The 21,996-nt window shown below is 34.0% G+C and overlaps 1 protein-coding gene and 1 non-coding gene across 2 annotated transcripts in view; both read right to left on the bottom strand.

Annotated features, from left to right (window-relative positions):
* The window catches only part of LOC124535572 (uncharacterized protein CG43867), a 363,739-nt gene that overhangs the window by 144,773 nt on the left and 196,970 nt on the right, over window positions 1-21,996 (bottom strand). The gene's annotated exons all lie outside the window — the stretch shown is intronic.
* Trnam-cau lies at window positions 16,089-16,160 on the bottom strand. Its single transcript has one exon. It is a non-coding gene; the product is annotated as a tRNA-Met (tRNA).

Below are 21,996 nucleotides of genomic sequence, written 5' to 3'. Positions count from 1 at the left end.
TGTTTTTTAATAGATAGAGTGATTCGAGAAGAAGGTTTTAGTATATAATACACGTATAATATACTAAAGAAACACCGATAATTTAGAAGTTTCTACTGTGATGTCATATCATTGCATCCAAGCGAAGTCGGGGCGAGTCGTTAGTTTTATAAAAAAAGATAACGAATCTTTGCAACTCGTGTTGCTGACGACGATCGATGTGATCTGTTCTTAAATTTTATATACTTATGTAGGGAAAAATACACAATACATGGCAATAGAATTAATTTACTAAAATATATTCGTCCTTTATATTATATGTATACTTGGTTATTCAAAGGATGACCACTGGTAGTTTTGTCAAAGGAACTAAATGGAGGTAGCCTGCTCTCCCTGTTTGCTTATTTGACTAACCCAACTCCTAAACTTTCAACCACTTGGAGTGTTACCGCTTAGAGTTACCGTCTTTCAATATATATTATATAGATAGTTAGGTATGTAAAATGCAAAACACAAGGGCTCTCAGTTTTACATAATGTAAATAAATATTGGCTGAGAAAACTTAAGACCATGAAGGTTTTAATGAGGCATTTCAGGATCTATATTGTTACCTAGTCGGAATAAATTTGGATAGGTTTCACATGTGTTTACCTTGATTGCTTGTACATGTTAAAACACAAGCTAGAATTAAATTGTTGAGCGGAGATGGGCCAGAGGTTATAACGCATCTTAACCGATGATTGCGGATCAAACCCAGGCCAGCACTACTGAATATTCATGTGCTTAATTTGTGTTTATAATTCATCTCGTAATCGGCGGTGAAGAAGAATATCACAAGGAAACTTGCATGTGTCTAATTTCATGCGTGGTGGAATATGTTCCAAACCTTCTCCTCAAAGGAGGTCTTTAGTCCAGCAGGGATATTTACATGCTGTTTTTGTTATTGTATCAAAAAATATATTCAACCCGCAACCTTCGTTTAAATGGACCACCTGTAATAGTAATACTTAGTCCGAATCATGAAACTTATATGACAATTTAATGGAGTAATACCGGAGTAATATCAGTTCAATTTACACGAAGCGTACATTTAGCGTTTAATCTAATTATAATATCAAGCCGTCTGGACGCGTATAACAAGTTGGACGTTATGAAATTTCAATATATACTGAACACCGCCTCAAAGGACTCGCGTGCTTCGAGTGTTCTTGATTGGAATACCGATTGAATACCTGATATTCACATGATAATTTACAGATATTAATGTTAAATTAAAGTTTATTAAATTATATTTTTATTAATTTGGATATTATTTGGATATTATTTGGAGAAATATTTTGGACATATTGTTAGTGGCAAGAGTATGTTTAAGCTCGTCTGCGTTGGTACCACCCACTCATTTTGTGCAAGCATTTGGCTTTGTGCAAGCACGCCTGGGTAGGTACCAGCCACTCATCAGATATTCTACCGCTAACCTGCTGGTTACATTACATACTGTTGTATGCACTATTGTTGTGCGTATGCGTGGGTATTTTATAATGATTTAGAAACTCAGTGCCCTTCGGCGCTAATGGATGTGCAGCATCTTCGCTTTGCTTATAGCATGCGTGTGCGGAAATAACTTTTAGCCTTCACTCTCATAAAATATACACTAGGGGTGAGACTTACAAGACCACCAAGAGTAGCACACAATACCTAGTCATTTCATAGAAGCACTAGTTTTCCTACATTTCCGGTAACATACACATACGTCATTGTACATAGTCTACATAGATAAATACATCTCATAAATGAATAAATTACTGCTATTACCAGTTATAACAATTTATTTAATGTTTATGAAAATAAGGTAACTAATAAAACATTGGGTACTTATACATCGCTTCTTTCTTATCCTGTTCTTATTAATGAATTTCGAAGTAGATCGAGTAGGATAGCCAATAAAACAGGAAAAAAGGAAATATAATAATATTTTAGGAGACAATTTACGTAATACTAGATGATCTAGTGTCTAACTTTACTTGTAGGACACAAGCCGTCACTCTCGATTTTGTCTCCTCGAGGGTTGGAAAAATACTAGCCTAGACATCTTTCTCCGAGACAACTATTTCCATACGATACTTTCTTTGTGGTAGGGTTCTGTGCAAGCCCGTCTGGGTAGGTACCACCCACTCACCAGTTATTCTACCGCCAAATAACAGCACTCAGTATTGTTGTGTTCCGGTTTGAAGGGTGAGTGAGCCAGTATAACTACAGGCACAAGGGACATAACATCTTAGTTCCCAACGTTGGTGGCACATTGACGATGTAAAGAATAGTTAATATTTCTTACAGCGTCATTGTCTATGGGTGATGGTGACAAATGTTGTCTTAAATTTTCGCGATTATTACACATTTAAATAAAACTAATTATAACGGATGAATCGCGTATATTAATTATTTTTAACACTGCAAAGTGCTCGAAACGTCGGGATGTTTAAAAATAATTAATATACGCGATTCATCCGTTATAATTAGTTTTATTTAAATGATGGTGACAACTTACCATAAGGTGGCCCATACGCTCGTCCGTCAACCTATTCCATAAAAACAAAAAAAAATAAAATACGAAAAAGCGTGAATACATATAACAAACAGAGTTACTGTCGCATTTATAATATAAGTTGGTATAGATAGTTAGTTATAAAATAAATATTCTTAGTTCAGCCCCCACGCGTCACCCACGCTATTTGAAGGTTGCGGCAAATTGCAAAACATAACTTTATAAAAATTATGACAAAGGAATATTCAATGTATTTTTATAAATAGAGCCGAGATGGGTTAGTAGTTAGAACGAATGCATCTTAACCGATGATTACGGCTTCAAACCCAGGCATCTCTCAACATCTCATTTTCATGTGTTTGTAATGTATTTGTAATTCATCTCGTGCATTGAAAGAAAACATTGTAAGAAAACCTGCATGTGTCTTATTTCAATGAAATTCTGACACATTTTATTCCACCAACCCTCAATAGAGCAGCATGATGGTATAAGCTCCAAAGCTTCTCAAAGGGCTTCTTTAAAGTTTGCTTTCCTGCTACTTAATTTATATAAACATGACGCGTGTATCATTTTCTTACACGTATCTCAAAGAAATACATACGTTCAATCAGTTACAAAAACTTTATACATTATAAGCCATATTACATAATAAATCAGTATTTTCTTATATAGTGACTCGCAAATCAAGCCACAAAAACAGACAGTGACTTTATTTTCTTATAAGACGCGTTACCACACGTGACAGAATTCTTTACGAGCGTAGGCAGTTAAGAGGTCATAACTTATTGCCTAACAGTATTGCTCGAAAGATCTTAGAATAGTAAATGAGGTTGTTTCCTTGTATTTACTTGGTGGTAAGGCTTTGGGTAAGCCCGTCTGGGTAGGTACCACCCACTTACCAGTTAGTCAACCGCTAAATAACAGTACTCAGTATTGTTGTGTTTGAAGGGTGAGTAAGCCAGTGTAATTACAGGCACAAGGGACATAACATTTTAGTTCCCAAGGTTGGTGGCACATTGATGATGTAAGGAATAGTTAATATTTCTTACAGCCTCATTGTCTATGGGTGATGGTGACCACTTACCATCAGGTGGCCCATATGCTCGTTCGCCAACCTATATTATAAAAAAAAACCTATTTTAGTTTTATTTTTTTTGAAACAATATGTTGCCAGGTGTAAAATCACAAGTTGGACATGATTGGTTAAAATTTAGATCCATTCCTACAAAAAAAAATGGATTTAAAAAAGCTTGTAACAAAAAAGCTACTCGTTTAATACATGTGACAGAAGTGAAGCTTTGTATTATAAAGGTTTTATGTGTTAACGTTGCGTGTTGCTTTCGTTTAACGACAGTAAAAATAAGTTTAATTATACGTGTAAACTTAAATACAACATATTTATATATATAAGATGATGAAAAATATCTTGGATAAATTTAAGTTAGTTGTAAAATAAATATGACACAACATCACATACATTACTCTGATCCCAATGTAAGTAGCTGAAGCACTTGTGTTATAAAAATCAGAAATACCAACGGTACCGCAAACACCCAGACCCAAGACAACATAGAAAACTAATGATAATCTACATCGACTCGGCCGGGTATCGAACCCACCACCTCGACCACGGAGGTCGTCAACAGTCGTTAGTTAACAGCGGTAAATGACAATAACTAATATATTTATAATTATAATATTTATAAAAGAAAATAAAAGATTGTTATAATATCATAGAGCTTGAAAAAATCCAATGAAATACATATGTATGGCCAATTACACACGCCCGCATATACTACGATATGCGGATTATTATAAGAAACACAAAAAACGGATTGAATTATATATATACTTTTTATGTAATATTTATTTGGCATAATTTGTACCAACTGTTTGCTTAACGATATTGTTTATTTTACACTAATTACGTAGGGCTGCCGTTGAGGATGCAGAATGAAACCGAACGAATTTAACTTATACGTTTATTTAAATAATTTAATTTAACAATTAATTATTTCTAATTTATAATATACGTGACAGTCTGTTCGATGTTAGAACAAAAAGTGAAGTTCTGTAGTCTGAATTACATATTTATATACGAAATCGGTAAATCACTGAATGGTCCCCACGGTATGGTGATTCTTGGTAGCGCTCGATGGTTCGGGAGGTCTTGCGAAACAAAGCAGCGACGCTGGCAACAGGTGGTAGCTTCAAGGAATGCATGGTGTGATTATTTCTCACGGTATGGTAATTCTTGGTAGCGCTCGATGTTCGGGAGGTCTTGCGATTATTTCTTAACAACTCCCTCCGCAGGATCAGCAGCTATTTGGAGACTTTTGTCGAAAATAGTGCTGATAGAGACATAGGATCTCTGGGGCTGTCCTGGACTTCTTGTGTTCTGGTTGCCTCATTGTCCTTCTGGTTGGTATTTCTTAAATGCATACATTTGCGACGAATGAGGACGATGCTAATAGTGAGTACTGATGCACCGATGAGTAGGTAGACAGGTATAGTCGTGTGATAGAGCGTGTCTAAGTTCGACAATTCCAAAGTCACTGGTTCTTGAGAGGCAATCCTGGTATTGGTTGAATGTAAGTGAGTCAAATCTATACTGTTCAATTTCAAGATGTTCTTCGCTGTCGCTTTGTATGGATCTTCATTACTATATTCTATATTCAACATTTTCAAAACTTGTCCTTTTACTTGATCATGGTGGTTAGTGATGGTGAAGATGGACGTTTGTAGAGCACACCCTTTAGGTATTTCAGCTAGATAGCTTCCGAGAAGGTTTTTGTATTGATCTTGAGAACAGGTTAAATGAACTTTCGTTAAGTTGGGAAAGCTCAGAACATAGTGACGATCATCCAATTGTTCCATGGCTTGAGAAGATAAGATTACTGGAGTAACCCGACAGGTTTCATGGATATGTTGCTGGAGTATAAGATGTTGAATGCAGCTCGTTTGCTCTCCATAGTGTCGGTTTAAGTTGTCCTCGCAAAGATGACCGTGACTGTACTTCGGACATTCTGTCTCTATATACAGTAGATCTTTCTCGTGAATTGCTACGTATGGATAGGTAGGGATTATAATTTTATCATTACTATTAGGGGCTAAGGACAATTTGTAAAGGATGTAGTTATTGGGATTCATGATTGGAAACTTAATTACCAAGATTATATCATTATCTTTATAATAATATCCTAATCTTAATAGATCTAAATATTCCCTAAAATTAATATCTAGCACTACATTTGAATTGTATAAACCTTTTAGTTTATTTAACATAACTATATAAGTGTCGTAATCGAGAACGGAATAATGGATGCTTTTAGCTCTTATGAATGCCAATAGATTCTGTAGTTTTGACAACTCTTGTGACAAATTGTCTATGTCATCACCTAGTATTGTAAGTAGCTGGGCTAAATGAAAATACTTAATTGCATCTTCTTCTTTCCTAACATCATTATCTAAGATGGTTTTAATAATGTTCTCTATTTTCCTCTGGTTTTCTACTATCCTATCTGTAACATTTGAACTCTGAGATGCCCACTGCTTGCTTAAACTTATTTGATGATTTATTTCAATGGCTAAGTTATTTTCGTTCTTTTGTAGAATAGCAATGGCATTTTCGTACTTTAGTGCGTCCGTATAATCTAAATTTCCGGAGATTAGGTACCCGTTTCAGGCGCGACTTGGGTACGGGTCCTCTCTTTCTCTTTGTATAAATATGTATAGGTAAATCTGTTACAACCGTATCGTTCGTATAGCGGGCAGCTAATTTCTGTCTATTAGCTAGGGGATTTCTGACATAGATTCGTTGATCAGGTGCATATGTTTTATTTTTTATGCCATTTCTATTAATGTTCTCGGTTATTTCAGTACGACGCTGAAGGGCGGTTTCATTAATGATTTCGTATACCTTTAACATTCGCTTACGGTGATCTAGTATATATTCCTGCAATAGGTGCTCTGTTAAATAAGGATCGTAATAATCGGCATATTCATCGTATATAGAATTGTCAATGAAACTATTGTAATTTACTTCTTTAGATTTAAAGTAGTTCGTAGGGGGTGGGTTCCCGGATTTTGAACCTTGCGATAAAATAGCTAAATCGTTATATAGAGCGGTCTCATCTCGTTGGTCCGCGAAGTTGTTCACTAAAGCAGTTCGAATGCCTTGCCAGTCGGATGGAATCCCATTAGAATTAATTAAGCGAGCAGCAGAGCCTGTTACTTTGTTAAGAATTCCGTTGAGAAGAGCACACCTACTTAATTCACTACTACTATCACTACAAAACTGTCCTACCAATTGATCACATAATTTTAAAATCTAGTAAGTACATTTGGGTTCCCGTCGAACTCGGGTACCAACCTTAAGGCTTTATAAATGGTGTCTAACTCAGACATTTCCGTTTGTTCTTCTATACTACTTAAACTAATATCTCTTCTATTATCTACGAAAGTTTGCCTACTACTAATAACTATCCTAGGTTCCTTCGATTTTCTTAAATGAAAAATCTTGGCAAATTTTATTAACACACAGGTTAGTTAGGCTAGGATTGAGCAACCACTAAAAAGAATCTAGTGTACTCACATGAACATGTTTCGGTCTCTCTGCGTTATCGATGTCTGGATACCTCTCGTGCAGCACTACTCGTAGATTCGGATGCTACGGATGCAGCAGCTAGACAAGCTACGGCGGGGCTTCACGCGATTACGGAAATCTTCTACGCGAAACGTTCCGCGAGCATCCTACCGACTGCGCCAATTACGTAGGGCTGCCGTTGAGGATGCAGAATGAAACCGAACGAATTTAACTTATACGTTTATTTAAATAATTTAATTTAACAATTAATTATTTCTAATTTATAATATACGTGACAGTCTGTTCGATGTTAGAACAAAAAGTGAAGTTCTGTAGTCTGAATTACATATTTATATACGAAATCGGTAAATCACTGAATGGTCCCCACGGTATGGTGATTCTTGGTAGCGCTCGATGGTTCGGGAGGTCTTGCGAAACAAAGCAGCGACGCTGGCAACAGGTGGTAGCTTCAAGGAATGCATGGTGTGATTATTTCTCACGGTATGGTAATTCTTGGTAGCGCTCGATGTTCGGGAGGTCTTGCGATTATTTCTTAACACACTAGCGACATTCCTCAGCTTTGCAAGTGCGATTTATTTATAAAGAAAGTGATACGATATAAATGTAACTAGCTAAACCTGCGGCTTTACCTGCAGCTTTTACGTGAAGTTTATAAAACACTCCAATGGGGTGGTATTTCATGAAATTCGTTAATTCTACACCCTATAAAGAAACTATAGGCAAATTTCAAGTTTGTAGGTTTTACAGTTTCTAAGCCAAGCATCTGGATGTAGTTATTTAGCCCTCCACCACACAGACTTGAAGCCAGTGTCATTACACACAAGGGATATCATTAAATCAGATAATTGGCGGTTTAGTGATGGTGAATAGTTTGTTGTTCTAATAGAACCAGTGACCCTTGGAAGAAACGAACCACCAATTAGTTATAAAAATGTATATCGCTTTCAAACAATGTTAAGAAAATAATAGAATAAGTTTTATAATTTTTTTGCAAAATAAAGCATACATATGTAGCCTGAAGCGGTCATTACTGTTTATGCTTATTATTTATTCCAGCGCTGTAAAGCTGCTCGCCGCAGATGCTGCATGTTTTGCGATACTTTTTCACGCTAATTGCCATGGCCTGTGAAAACCGAACGCATAGGTTCAGTAAGCGGCCAACCATTGTCCATTTTCACGTGCTTATGCATATATGATAACTCTTATTACAAAGGGATAAAGTTTATTTTCATTTGACACGAAAGTAAAATTATTCTTGTCAGTCTTTACCATCAAAATTGTTCATATAGTGATGTAAAATAACGGTATTAATTAAATTAATGGACTGATGTTGGTAACCGCAGCATATGGCCGCAGACGTACTCGGAATAATTCGATACATGAGCTCCGCGAAATCCTGTTTTTATTTTAACGTGCTATGAAAGATATTGAACTTTATTACGAGATACGGTATTCGTTAAAATTAATCAAGATTTTCCACTGTTTCATATGTTAATATTACTGAACATTTAATTCTGTGTAATAATTATTTATTGTTATGTTTAAATTAAGCTCAATAATGTAATTTCAATCGTGTAAAATACACAAAATAACTTTACTTTGATATCATAATCAAAATGTACTTTAGTCAACGGTTCTGAATTTATATCCTACCTAGATGAACCAGAGAGGAACGTAATAGATACTATTTTTAACGAATACTATTTCCAGTTTGAAGGTAAGAGCTAAGAATGGCAACATTTATAGTATAAGGGTCGAATAATATTTCTTATAGTAGCAATTCTATGGCCAATGGGAGTGGAGCTGAGAGGAAAAAATAAACCTATTTTTCCTTCCTTTCCTTTTCAAGGAATCTCAAACAATCATTAATTAATCAAGAAATCTTATTAAACTATAACACCTACAAACTTGAAATTTGGCGTGTTCCTTATAGGTTGTAGTCATCCGCTAAGAATTTTACGAAACACGACCTAAGGGAGTGAAACGGGGTCTTTGCATTTTATAAATTTTGCTCATGCAAAGCCGTAAGTCGGTATGCGTTTTATTGACCTCATTGTTACAAGGTCATTATTACGAGTGATTATGAAATTACTAACCATTGTAACATAGCCCACGTCTCTATTATTCAATAGGGAGTGGGTTATATTTTATTAATACTCTATTTTGAACTTTATTAATTGAGTGATAAGGTCAAATTTTGTATAATCGTTTCATTTATAAACAACGTCGTACAACTGGGAATTAAAAAAGTCGTAACCATTTATTTAAGACTAGTTTTAAGCCGCGGCTTCGCTTGCGTTTGTGTGTTAGAGTCACATAAAAGAAAGAGCAACAGACCGACAGAATTACTTATAATATTAGAAGAAGATTTGATTTCGTTTGTTTTAATTTAATTATTGTATAAAAAAAATATTTCGAAGATATTTGTTATTTTTCACAAAAAAGAAATATTTTAATTGATCAATGCATCACGCCTGCTTTTGTGAATACATGTTATATATTAATACATTAGATGTTCTGTCCCGATTTCGTACTGGAAACGACATTTCTAAAGATCTTTGGTAAACGCTACAAAAGGAGTGACTATGCTAAAATCAAATCAATCAAACCTAATTTGAAAACTAGCGAAATAATACTTAAATCGTCAATGACATACCGATTTAATGATATGCCTCATTAATCAAGAGAAGCTTATATGACTGCACGTCATCTTGGGTCCAAGCCGCAACACAGCCATATTTTGGGAATTTATGTTGTGAAATCCTCATCATAGAATTATCACAACTTGCTTGAAAACGTACAGAGACTGTTTAAAACTGAACTCAAATACACTCTAAACAACAACAACAACAACAGCCTGTAAATTCCCACTGCTGGGCTAAAGGCCTCCTCTCCGTTTGAGGAGAAGGTTTGGAACATATTCCACCACGCTGTTCCAATGCGGGTTGGTGTAATACACATGTGGCAGAATTTCTATGAAATTTGTGATATGCAGGTTTACTCACGATGTTTTCCTTCACCGCTGAGCACGAGATGAATAATGAAGACAAATTAAGCACATGAATCAGCGGTGCTTGCCTGGGTTTGAACCCGCAATCATCGGTTAAGATGCACGCGTTCTAACCACTGGGCCATCTTGACTAAAATTGAGTCGATACTCTAAAATTATATACAAATAAGACATAGATGGTTTCTCATGATCAATGACTACGCTTATAATAGACCTGTATGCGTATAAAGTGTTCTACAAGCCGCTTGCTTCCCATAATCAATGTAAAATAGTATTTAAGCAATGTACAAGAATGACAATGTGTTAACGGCTGAGATATCTTGTTTACGTTTATTTATAGCGTAGTTAAGTACACGTGGGACGCAGCCCGTGCGGAGTCGTGGGCAGAGCTTTACATCCACTCGTATGTGATGTATATATTAGCAAGACTAATATTTTGGGAGATGGCCCAGTGGTTAGAACACGTGCATATTACCACTACCACTATATATATGTGCTTAATTTGTGTTTATAATTCATCTCGTGCTCGGCGGTGAAGGAAAACATCGTGCAGGTTTCCCTGCATATGTCTAATTTCATCAAAATTTTGGCACAAGTGGTGGAATATGTTCCAAGCTCTCTCCTTAATGGGAGAGGAGGCCATTAGCCCAGCGGTTGGAAATTTATTAAATATAAAAAATATATTATTAAATTTACTTTATTATGGTATAAATAATAAAGTAAATTTAATAGTTTATGTTACATTCTTTCACGCGGCGTAAAGTAGAGTGAACTGCCAAAAAACCTACGTAAGGGAAACGCTCATTCTCATCTACGCGATATTACTTTCTCTTTCTCTTAAATAATAATAATATAGGACAACAACACATGCATTATTAGTAGCTAAAGCACTTCTGTTATGGAAAATCAGAAGTAACGACGGTACCATAAGCACCCAGACCCAAGACAAAATAGAAATTAATGAACTTTTCTACATCGACTCGGCCGGGAATCGTACCCGGGTCCTCGGATTGGCGTACCCATGAAAACCGGTGTACACACTTCTGGACCACGGAGGTCCATAGGTATGTTGTATAAGCCTTAATGTAAAATAGATTTTTGTTACTGCTTTAATTGAGAAGGGATTAAAAAAAACGTGTCATTTCATTATTCTCAAACGTAAATTTATTCTATTATTTAATACATAATATATAAGCTACTTTCCTTCCAACTGGGAAATCCATCAATCCATTCATATGTACTTTTTTCAGTCAGGCGACTAAAGAAAAGTCCCATTTATAATTGAAATATTTACAATTTATAAACATAAATAAAATTGAAGAAGCACTAAAAGTTTTAGGTGTATTGTTTTTTGCGAAACTTTTCAAGGATTTGATTGTTTTACTTATAAGGTTTCAAGCGCAATCAAACCCGTTGCCAAGCAACGGCACGTTTGTTGAAATTTCATAATTTCACCCTTTCCTCTATTATAAACCAGTATAAGAAGACTCGCGTTGCGGGAAAGTCTTAAATAAATATTTAAGCGATGTTATTGAATTAAGATTGAGAAATACTTCAAAATTTTAATAAAACTTGTTTCTAAAGTAAATGTTGGATCTCTTATTTAGTGGTCTAGATTTACTATATTAATACTAAAGAAACATAGTATTTAAATATTTAAAGCATAGAAAAGAATGCTGGACGAAATTATCATTTGACGATATTTGTGAATTTTGGTCCAATTTTCAAAATGTCAATTTTATTTCTTTGAGTTAAATTTAATATTTAATTGGTGATTTAAAAATAATTCTTGAAGTAATTTCATAGCGTAATTCTGAAAAACATCTGGAATTAAACTAAACAACTATGTAAAAACATTTTCGCATTCATCAAATCATTCACAGCCTAGTTTCAAAATGGACTAGACAAAAACAGTTATATTTAAATCCGAGTAATCAAGCGAACACAAAAAATTCCTTGATTTCAAAAGAAGAATGATTTTGACGTTACGGAGAAAAATTGAAATGTATTTCTTCTCGCTAGTTCTTCTCTCTTCTTTATTTTTGGAACATTATTTTTACTTGATATTTTTTAATAAATAAATAAAAAACAATAAATAGTAATTAAAAGATTTTCTTCTCAGCCATCTCATGAATTTTATCATCTACGTCATCAAAATACCTTCCCAATATCTTGAAACCAAGAAAAAAATTCCGTGCAATACAAATTTACAATATTCTGCTTCCAATCTCGCGTTGATCTACTAAACTATTTCCTGATCGAGATCTTTTAATACTGGTCATGAGACGTGCAGCGTTCTTAATCCACAGGTAATATGAGGTAAGAAAATATTAGGGTCGTGTTTTCTTATGTTCTTCCGAAGCATCTTTTAGTGAAGATACGAGTTGAAACTTTATTAGTTCAAATTTAAAACGACGATTTAATTTTATGTTAGCTCTATGAAACTACGGACGAGCTAGGTTAGAATAACGCTGCGGTATAGAAATCAAGTAAATGTAAAATGTTTTAACGGATAACGTTATTTCATAAAATTGACGACCTCTTTGGTCGAGTGGTGTGTACACCGGTTTTCATGGGTACGCCACTTCGAGGTCTCGGGTTGGATTCCCGGCCAAGTCGATGTAGTTTATCATTAGTTTTCTATGTTGTCTTGGGTCTGGGTGTTTGTGGTACCGTCCTTACTTCGGATTTTCCATAACACAAGTGCTTTAGCTACTTACATTGGGATCAGAGTAATGTATGTGATATTGTCTCATATTTATGTATTTATGTAATTATGAATTTACACTATTACACTATAAAATTGTGATGTTAAATTTCCTTGTGTAAACTACTAATAGTTCTTATTTACTTAACAGTTAGGAACATCTTGTTAGAATCAAGATTTTGAGCTTTTCTTCTACGTCGATTCAGTGCCAAGTGAAAGTCGTTTTTTCATTATTGCAAATATATTTCATATAAATAATTTAGTGCCTGTTAGAACTGAAATATTACTTACTTGGTGGCAGGGATTTGCGTAACCCCATGTACCAACAATCTCATATAATCAAACGCCAAAAAGCAATATAATAATGGTCCAAACACAAAAGCAACAGTGTTGTTTTAATTGGGTTTGTTTGGTGTTGTTTTATTTGGGTTTGAAAGGTGAGTCAGTGTAACTACACAAGAGACAAAATTTAGTCCCCAAATTTAATTTTAGAAAATTTTGATATATCTTAAGGTATTCTATCAATCAAATTCTTTACTTTATTTAGTACTAAGTGAACTAACGCGTAATGTGTATAGTTTTAAAAAACAAAGTTTTAGCTCTGACGGTTATATCAAACAAATATGTTTATGTATTTTTAATAAGAAAAAATAGATCTGCCTTTCAATGGACAACGACGCGAATAAGCCATTTAGCTTCATATTTATTCTTAAAATGTCACAAATAAATAGAATACAACAAAGCAATAGCCCCTTTTTGTACTGTACTCCGAAGTGAATAGTGTCAATGAGAGTGCCAGCGGCTCAAAGACGAGAGCTCAACGACGAGATTAAGGCTGACTTTCCACTGATAATAATATAGTTGCATACATTTTAGCAACAAGAGACAAATAATATATAAATCCTATCTGTCTTCGCGCTTATATCGCGTTGTTTTTTAAATGTCAGATTTGTAAAGTTACTTAGGTATTTTAAAATATGTATGTAATTACTTGTAAATCTATAGACTGTACGGTATATAATGAATATATTAGACAACATATAATCACTACATAGTATAAAACAAAGTCGCTCACCGCTGTCTGTCCCTATGTATGCTAAGATCTTTAAAAATACACAATGGATTTTGATGCGATCTTTTTTTAATGATAGATTGATTCAAGAGGACGGTTTATATGTGTAACACATATCATAGAGAATGACTGAAAAACATTGTAAAAAAATCTGTAGTATATTTAGTATCAGCAGTGCAACCGTGCGAAGACGGGGCGGGTCGCCAGTAAGTATATAAACTTCATTAAGATGATTACCAAATATGTTATGAAGAAATTAAGTTTTAGTACAACAAATTTTATAAAATTTTCAATAGTACGATAAAAAGTCCCAGTAGTCAATAGACGGGTAACCTAAGACGTTTGAACACAAAGGCTACGTAGGTACGATTAAGACGGCAGCAATCTCGCCACTTTGAATCTAAAATAGAATTGCCAGCTACTGGCAATGGCATTGTGACGACGTGACAGATTGCATGATTACTTATGCACAAACGTCCAGCATAATATTATATCCTAAGACTGATTTTAGCTGAACACTAATCCTAGCCGCACACTGCTGAATCACTGGGAGCCTCACACTGTGTCTGTATTGCCGTTGCTGAATCATTGGCCAGTCTTTACAATTCCCATTATCTTATAAGGTAATACGATTTACAATTTTCAAAATACATACATTAAATTTACCTAAACAAAAACTCTTTTAAGAATAATAATATGACAGTAATACTTTTGTGTCAATGTTTTAAATTTAGTTGATAACTTTGCGAGATATAAATTTTATGCCTTCTACCCCATAGGTAATTTTGTAATGTTATAATTGTATATTTCACAAAAATGTTAGGCTATTTAATGCAAAGAGTTATTTTTTTTAAATAAGATTATATAGTATCTTAGATCGATATCGAACACATAAAATAAAATAAGTTTAGCTAAATACTACTACTATATTAATAAACACATTTTTACGCAAAAAATATCTGTATTATTACGTTAAGAAGTTTAATTTAAAATATGCATTTGTCAAAGTTATATAATGTATGTAACATATTGTTAACATATTATGTATAGTTTGAGTCACGAAATAAATACTCATTCATCGTTTAGTTGTAATTTAATCTAAAACACTGGTATTTGTGTGTTTTTATTTATTTATTTGGTTCAACAATAACATAACACTTGTATCAAAATCAAAATAAACTTTATTCAAGTGGGACGTTACAAGCACTTTTGAATCGTCATTTAACAATTAAGTGAAGCTACCACCGGTTCGGAAAGTAGATTCGATCGAGAAGAACCGGCAAGAAATTGAGTAGTTACTCTTTTTCAACATTTAAAAAATACAATCATATTAGTTGAATACAATTATATATGTAATGTAATGTATCCTGCCTGGAAGTCAACAGGTATTAATTCCACGCTTATTAATCATCTACAAAATCTTGTATCGAATAATATGACTTTTCTGTATATATTCTATTTATAGTTCCAAGCTTATAAACTACAAAAAAAATTGTTATCTGTTGTGTTATCAGCATACATCATAAACTCAGATAAGTACAAAACGAAACATGTCTCAGAGATTAAATATCCCAAGCCTATAAGATTTTTATTCTCAATTGTCTGAAAATCATTATAAATTAACTCTAATAATAATAACTGTTTATTTAAATGCCATTTTCTCTCTTTCTAACATAATTGATTTGATATTCGAAAGAAGGAGACGGAACATTGTTTGAAAATAATTGTTTTATCTCAACAAAAGTACGGCTACAAGCGTTTCCTTTTATCGACAGAAACAGCCTAACAATATTTTCTCTAATAACATTGCGACACGACTCAATTCCTGTTGTATTATTATAGATTAAGACAATTCGAGTTATTATCCTTTTGTAATAGGTATAAGTTGTTCGAGCGTCGCATCCGTGGAACAATTAGTCGCTTGGGTAGCCATTAAGAGGTTTACTTCAAGAAATAATAAGACCTTAATACACCCTAGACGGCTTTTAACCTATAGAAGACGGCAAGAATTGTAATTGACGTTATAAAATGTTTAGAAAAATTGAATAATATTCAATTTAAGAAACAAAACTATTCTTTTCAAATTCGATTTTCACTTATAATTCACGAACTTAAATAAATACGTTGAAATAATATTTGCAAAAAAAATCATTATAAAATAAAAATAGTTACTAGCAGAGCGTGGTTTCGATCCACGGACCTCTGGGTTATGGGCCCAGCACGCTTCCACTGCGCCACTCTGCTCTATGGCTGAGTGACGAAATTATCTAACGGTTGCTATTTATGGAAACAATAAACATTGTATGATGTCATTCATCATATTTTTTCTTTGTCTTATGTATTCTGGTTTGATGTGATGAAACTTATATAATGATATTTTTAACGTGATCAGCAAATAATAGTTTTTATTATTGTTTAGGCTTCATCTATCTACAGATAAGATTTAAAAATAGTTACAGTATAAATCACGCCCGCCGAGTTATTACATAAGCAGTATTTATAGTACATTAGGAATAAGATTAATTTTTACTTACAAAATACTTTAAAGAAATTTAACGTAGATAAATTATCTGATGCAAAAGTTTTTTTTAATATTTTAAAAACAAAATCCATCGACAACTTTGGTTACATCTCGCATACCGCCATCCTAACCCGGGACATGTATCAAAGTTACGTATCCAAAATTAAAGTGGCCATCCAATTTCCTGGATAAAAATAAGAGCACCTGTCCTGCCCCGGGTAATGGCGTGAAGATTTATCTCCTATTACACGAAATTTTAATGTAACCCGCACGCCGGACTAATGTGAGGCGTGTGTTGGAAAATATTTATGTTGATGTCGGAATGGTCTGTAAATTTTAATGGTTTCCTGAACATTGGACTGTATCGTCATGGAAATTATACATAATTCATTCATAATTCGTGTAACAAAAGATATGTCTTTATGTACTAATAGGTATCTATTCTGTACTCGTTTATTTTGTATGGGAAGACGATATGGCTAGAAATAATTTTACTTGTGAGATGACAAAGTATGGAAGAAGAAGACATTGTGTGCCGACCCCAAATAAAATTGAAATAAGAACAGAAGGATGATGGATTTTGATACATGTACAACCCCTAAGTTTTCCTATACGATTGGACATTAGTCCAAAATTCCCGAAGTTTTCCTATACGATTGGATATTAGTCCAAAATCCTCAAAATTAGTTTTTCTATATAGTGCCTTATGATTAGTGTTTCTTTGAGTGGATAAATGCCTTAGACACGTCACACGATTGACACGTCAGTAAAATTCATATTTCACCTGAATAAAGTAGGGATGGATAGCTAGTAAAACGCCTAAATCTTTAACAGGAGATTGAGTGTTTAAACTCTGAAAAGTGCTACTAAATTTTCATTTGTGTTAATAATTCATATCGTCCTCAGTGTTGAAGGATAACATCGGAGGATCTCATGTGTTGGATTACAATGTGTATACCCCCAATCACATTAGTTCAGGGTAATGGAATAAGCTCCTAAGATTCTCAAACAAAGAAGAAAACCAGCTACTACGGATCTGAACTAAAATTTCACACAGGACAGTGGACAGGGTCTTCTTAGCTTATTTTCAATTATACTATACACCAAGTAATTTCGTCCACATTGTATTTTGAAAATGTCATGACAAAATAAGCCCAAATTATTATCTGACACAGCGGATCTGACCTTTGCGTCTGATGGCTCTATTCCCCATAACCAATCAATTCCACTTCATTTCGCATGTCATTTACAATCACAGTCATAAACAAACCCTGTCCACTTAACTTTGAACCCTTGAAAATCTTTCACCACCTCACTATTTGGCCTTTTGTTAATAGTAAAGAGGGGTGAGGGAGGCCTCCTATAACTAAACGACTGAATCAACCATTTAAACAAGATCCATCCGAATCGATTTTTCATATAATACAATAATAGTAAGAGAGTTCGTAGTATAATGGGCACATTGGTCAGTGATTCGGAAACTCGTGATAATGTAAGTGAATTACTGACCACTTTGAGATGACTCTTTTGAAAATTAATTTCTAGGAGTTTAGTAATGTAAATCTCTCCGGTCTGGTAGTTAGATGTTGGAATAGTTACTACATTCGCTTAATCGTTATGAAGGGCATTCCGTGCAGCACGCAAAGGCTAAGGTCGTTTCATGCAGGCGATTTTCGCTCTAGTGGTTAAATGGGATTGTTTTAAATGCTTATAAGCTTTTTTAGCTTCGTCGTCTTATCTTCCAGGATATTAGGTTTCTTTGTTACTGCTATTGCAGAAATGCAGTGCTGGTGCCGCAATTTTAATTTAAAACTTAATTGAAATCTGCATTCCTGCAAGAGTGCAAGAATATAACGTAAGAAAAGCTAAAAATTTACTTTCTTAATTTTAGGGATATTTCAGATAGACCACTTTAGGATGAACCTATATAGGTATATAAAGAATCATCGAAATGGTTTCGTTTCATCGTTACATCGGATTATCCAAAGGTCGAATTTGCATAACTCTCAATTATACACGGATTTAAAATGTTCATGGGACGTGCATGAAATAGAAATAACAAAAATATATTTGACAAATATAACGGCGAGCGAGTTGCCTTTTTATGATTAAAAAAAAAGTTGGTAACAGTTTGACGTTTATATTTTTCGATTCAGGAAACGTTTTATCAATCGTCAAAAAAACGGCATACATTTTTGAGAAGAATTTCATATTTTTCATTTTAGTTTAAGGCACATAGTTGACCGGGTTAACTAATAAACCTTAAAGAAGATTGTCATATACAAACCACTAAATTTCCATGTCTTAACCCGTGTTTATAATTCACCTTATGCCAGGCTGAAAGAAAATTTCGTGAACGAACTTGCGAGTGTCTGATTAAAATCTGGCTGTCTTGTCACCACTTCATTTGGCTTCTCCAAAGGTTGAAAGCTCCTTAGTACTCCAAAGCTTAATCTCCTACTCCATCAGAATAAAAAGAAGCCTCATTCGTTTAAAATTTACTAACTATTACTCACACTTGAAACTAAACGTATTATAACATTAATATTTGATTCAGGCCTCAATTTAATCCGTTACCAGAAATTAGTCATTAATCACAGTCGTCCCACGAACGTGATTATAATTAACATATTATCAATTACTAAGCTAAATTATAATTATATTCATGCATCATTAAATACTGTAAACACATTCACAATAGTTTAGATACTCAGCTATGCTAAGCAATGTGTATCCAGGCGTAACATTATATTATTCAGATCAGTGAAGTCTGCAGTTGCATTCAAAATGCGATTAGATTTTATCTTCAATATAAATACATAGCAGTTAAATTATTTCTTAATTCGATATACCAAAACAAATAAATTTAAGAAGATTTGTCTGAAAATCATTAATTGTTGAAAATACTTTAGGTATTGTCATATGTGATATGTTTATTACATTCGTTTAATTTTGAAAGTGGGCAAGGTCAATCTGTAAACAGCCTAATTAGTAAAAAATAATTAAATGTCATTATATTTTCAAGTAAATAATCAGTACGTAGTAAAAATATAGTCCCTATATCACTATGCTTAAATCTTTATAACTACGCAACGGATTTTGATACAGTTTTTTTTAATAGATAACGTGATTCGGTTTTCTAAAGTGTGAGGTAGTAAATTAAAAAAATCTGTAGTATATTCAGTATCAGTATTGCACCCGTGCCAAGCCGAGACGGTTCGCTAGAAATTAATAAAAATAAATTTTACTAATTAATTCGAACACCATAAACGCCTAAATAGTGTTACAATCAAATCAATATGCGTCCCATTATCAGTATAACGAACGCCATTTGTGTTCCACAATAAATACAGGATCTGGGGGCGAGTTAACCAAATTTGCATATTGATTGTTTACAGACGTGTCCGGGTTGTCCGGTGCGCCTGTCTAAGGAACTCAAATAACAAAGTTAGTTTTAGACATAGTTCTACTGAAACGAAAAATAAATATCATAAAAATAACAGTAAAAGAGCAACATAACATGTTAAGGCTGTCGTTTTACCAACAATATATGCGAATAATTTAAAAAGATGAGTGACTAGATTTTTTATATCTTCAATTTACTTTATCTTTTGTTTTTTAATTATGTATTATCATAATAATATCATAATAGAACTTTCATATTCATATTGTTCATGCAGTTATCATTTTAAAATTGAGATTTGAAAAGGAGTGTATTGTTTTTGGGGTTTTTATGTCACTTTATATATTCTACTACTTCTACTTCTAAATTCCAGAACAGATTTAAATTGAGTATCATTAGAATCTTTACTTGGTGGTAGGACTTTGTGCAAGCCCGTCTGGGTAGGTACCACCCACTCATCAGTTATTCTACCGCCAAATAACAGTACACAGTATTGTTGTGTTCGGGTTTGAAGGGTGAGTGAGCCAGGGTAACTACAGGCACAAGGGACATAACATCTTAGTTCCCAAGGTTGGTGGCACATTGACGATGTAAAGAATACTTAATATTTCTTACAGCGTCATTGTCTATGGGTGATGGTGACCACTTACCCTTACCCATCGAAAAAACATCCCAAATAATCAAAATCATTATGAATCATTATCATTGACCAATGGTTGTGTGTTCTATTTTAATTATATAATAAATTAACAAATAAAACAAAATATGTGTTGTTATGTCACGCTGGGAAATCATCTCGCTTGTTCAAATTTATTATTAACACAAAGAACTCAGGTGCTTTCCCGATGTCAATCTTCATCACGCACCCTTTCCATATTATACTAAAAGTTTTCCCTTTACGGCGTCACTGGTGAATTTCCATCAAATTGCAGTCTCAGACAATTTTTAAGTCGCTTCAATGTAGGCACTAGCCTAGGCCATTATCTCGTCAGCGTCATTTTAAGTGCCATCTATCCTGAGACGCTCCTCTAATGGAGGTGTCATGTTACTTTCTCGAATATCTTTATCCGCTTATTTTCATTGCCGCATTTAACAACTTTCAATATGTTGATCATACACAGGGTCATATAGGTTAATGTATTTCATATGTTGGAACGCCACTAACAACAAGTAACAGCCTGTACATTTCCCACTGCTGAGATAAGGCCTCCTCTTCCATTATGGTGAAGGTTTGGAACATATTCCACCACGCTGTTCCAATGTGGGTTGGTGGAATACCATGCAATTTCGATGAAATTAGACACATGTAGGTTTCCTCACGATGTTTTCCTTCAGCGTCAAGGTACGCTATTAACACAATTTAATTCATCGGTCCTTTTGTTGGAAACCTGCATGTGCCTAATTTCATCGAAATTCTGCCACATGTGCATTCCACCAACCCGCATTGGAACAGCGTGGTGGAATATGTTCCCCCTCTCCTTAATGGAAGAGGAGGCCTTGTCTCAGCAGTGGTAAATGTACAAGCTGTTACTTTTTTTACTTTTTTACTTTTGTTGGCTTGAACCCGCAATCGATTAAGTAGCATATTTTCTAACAACGGGACAATCTGCTAAGAGAAACAGCTTTTCCAAAAATGGAAGGAAATACATGACAAAATTACGAGCTGGCAATAATAACATTTAAAAAATATAGATTTTATCATCCCTTATATATTTTATTGTATTTAAATTTATAGAAATTATACAATCTTATTAAGCTGTAAATAAGTAACTATATTTTATTGGCTATTGGAATATAATACCACAATATGTGTACAATTTTTAGTGCTTTACTATTTTTATTTTTTGGTGGATTATTAATAAAGGTGATAAATGTAAATAAAGCATATCTACAAAAGAGTCAGAGCAGTATCGTTTGTGAGGACATAAATAATATGAAAACGATGTATCTAATCTCGAATTTCAACGAAAACGTTGTTATTTGTAAAACTTTAGAACCATTTCGAAATAGTAATTGTGAAATCGCTCGATCAGACGTAATGGCTCATACGTCTAACTTCATTCATCGGGATGTATTGTGGCAGTGTTATCACCTAGCCCGCTAATTGCATTTCAACGGCTGAATTATGACCTATGCGCGGGTCATACCGGACAATA

Source organism: Vanessa cardui, chromosome 15 (genome assembly GCF_905220365.1).
Source record: "Vanessa cardui chromosome 15, ilVanCard2.1, whole genome shotgun sequence".
In the NCBI taxonomy this organism is placed as follows: domain Eukaryota; kingdom Metazoa; phylum Arthropoda; class Insecta; order Lepidoptera; family Nymphalidae; genus Vanessa; species Vanessa cardui.
Note: the sequence above shows the minus strand (reverse complement) of the source record. Positions and strands in the feature narration are given on the sequence as shown.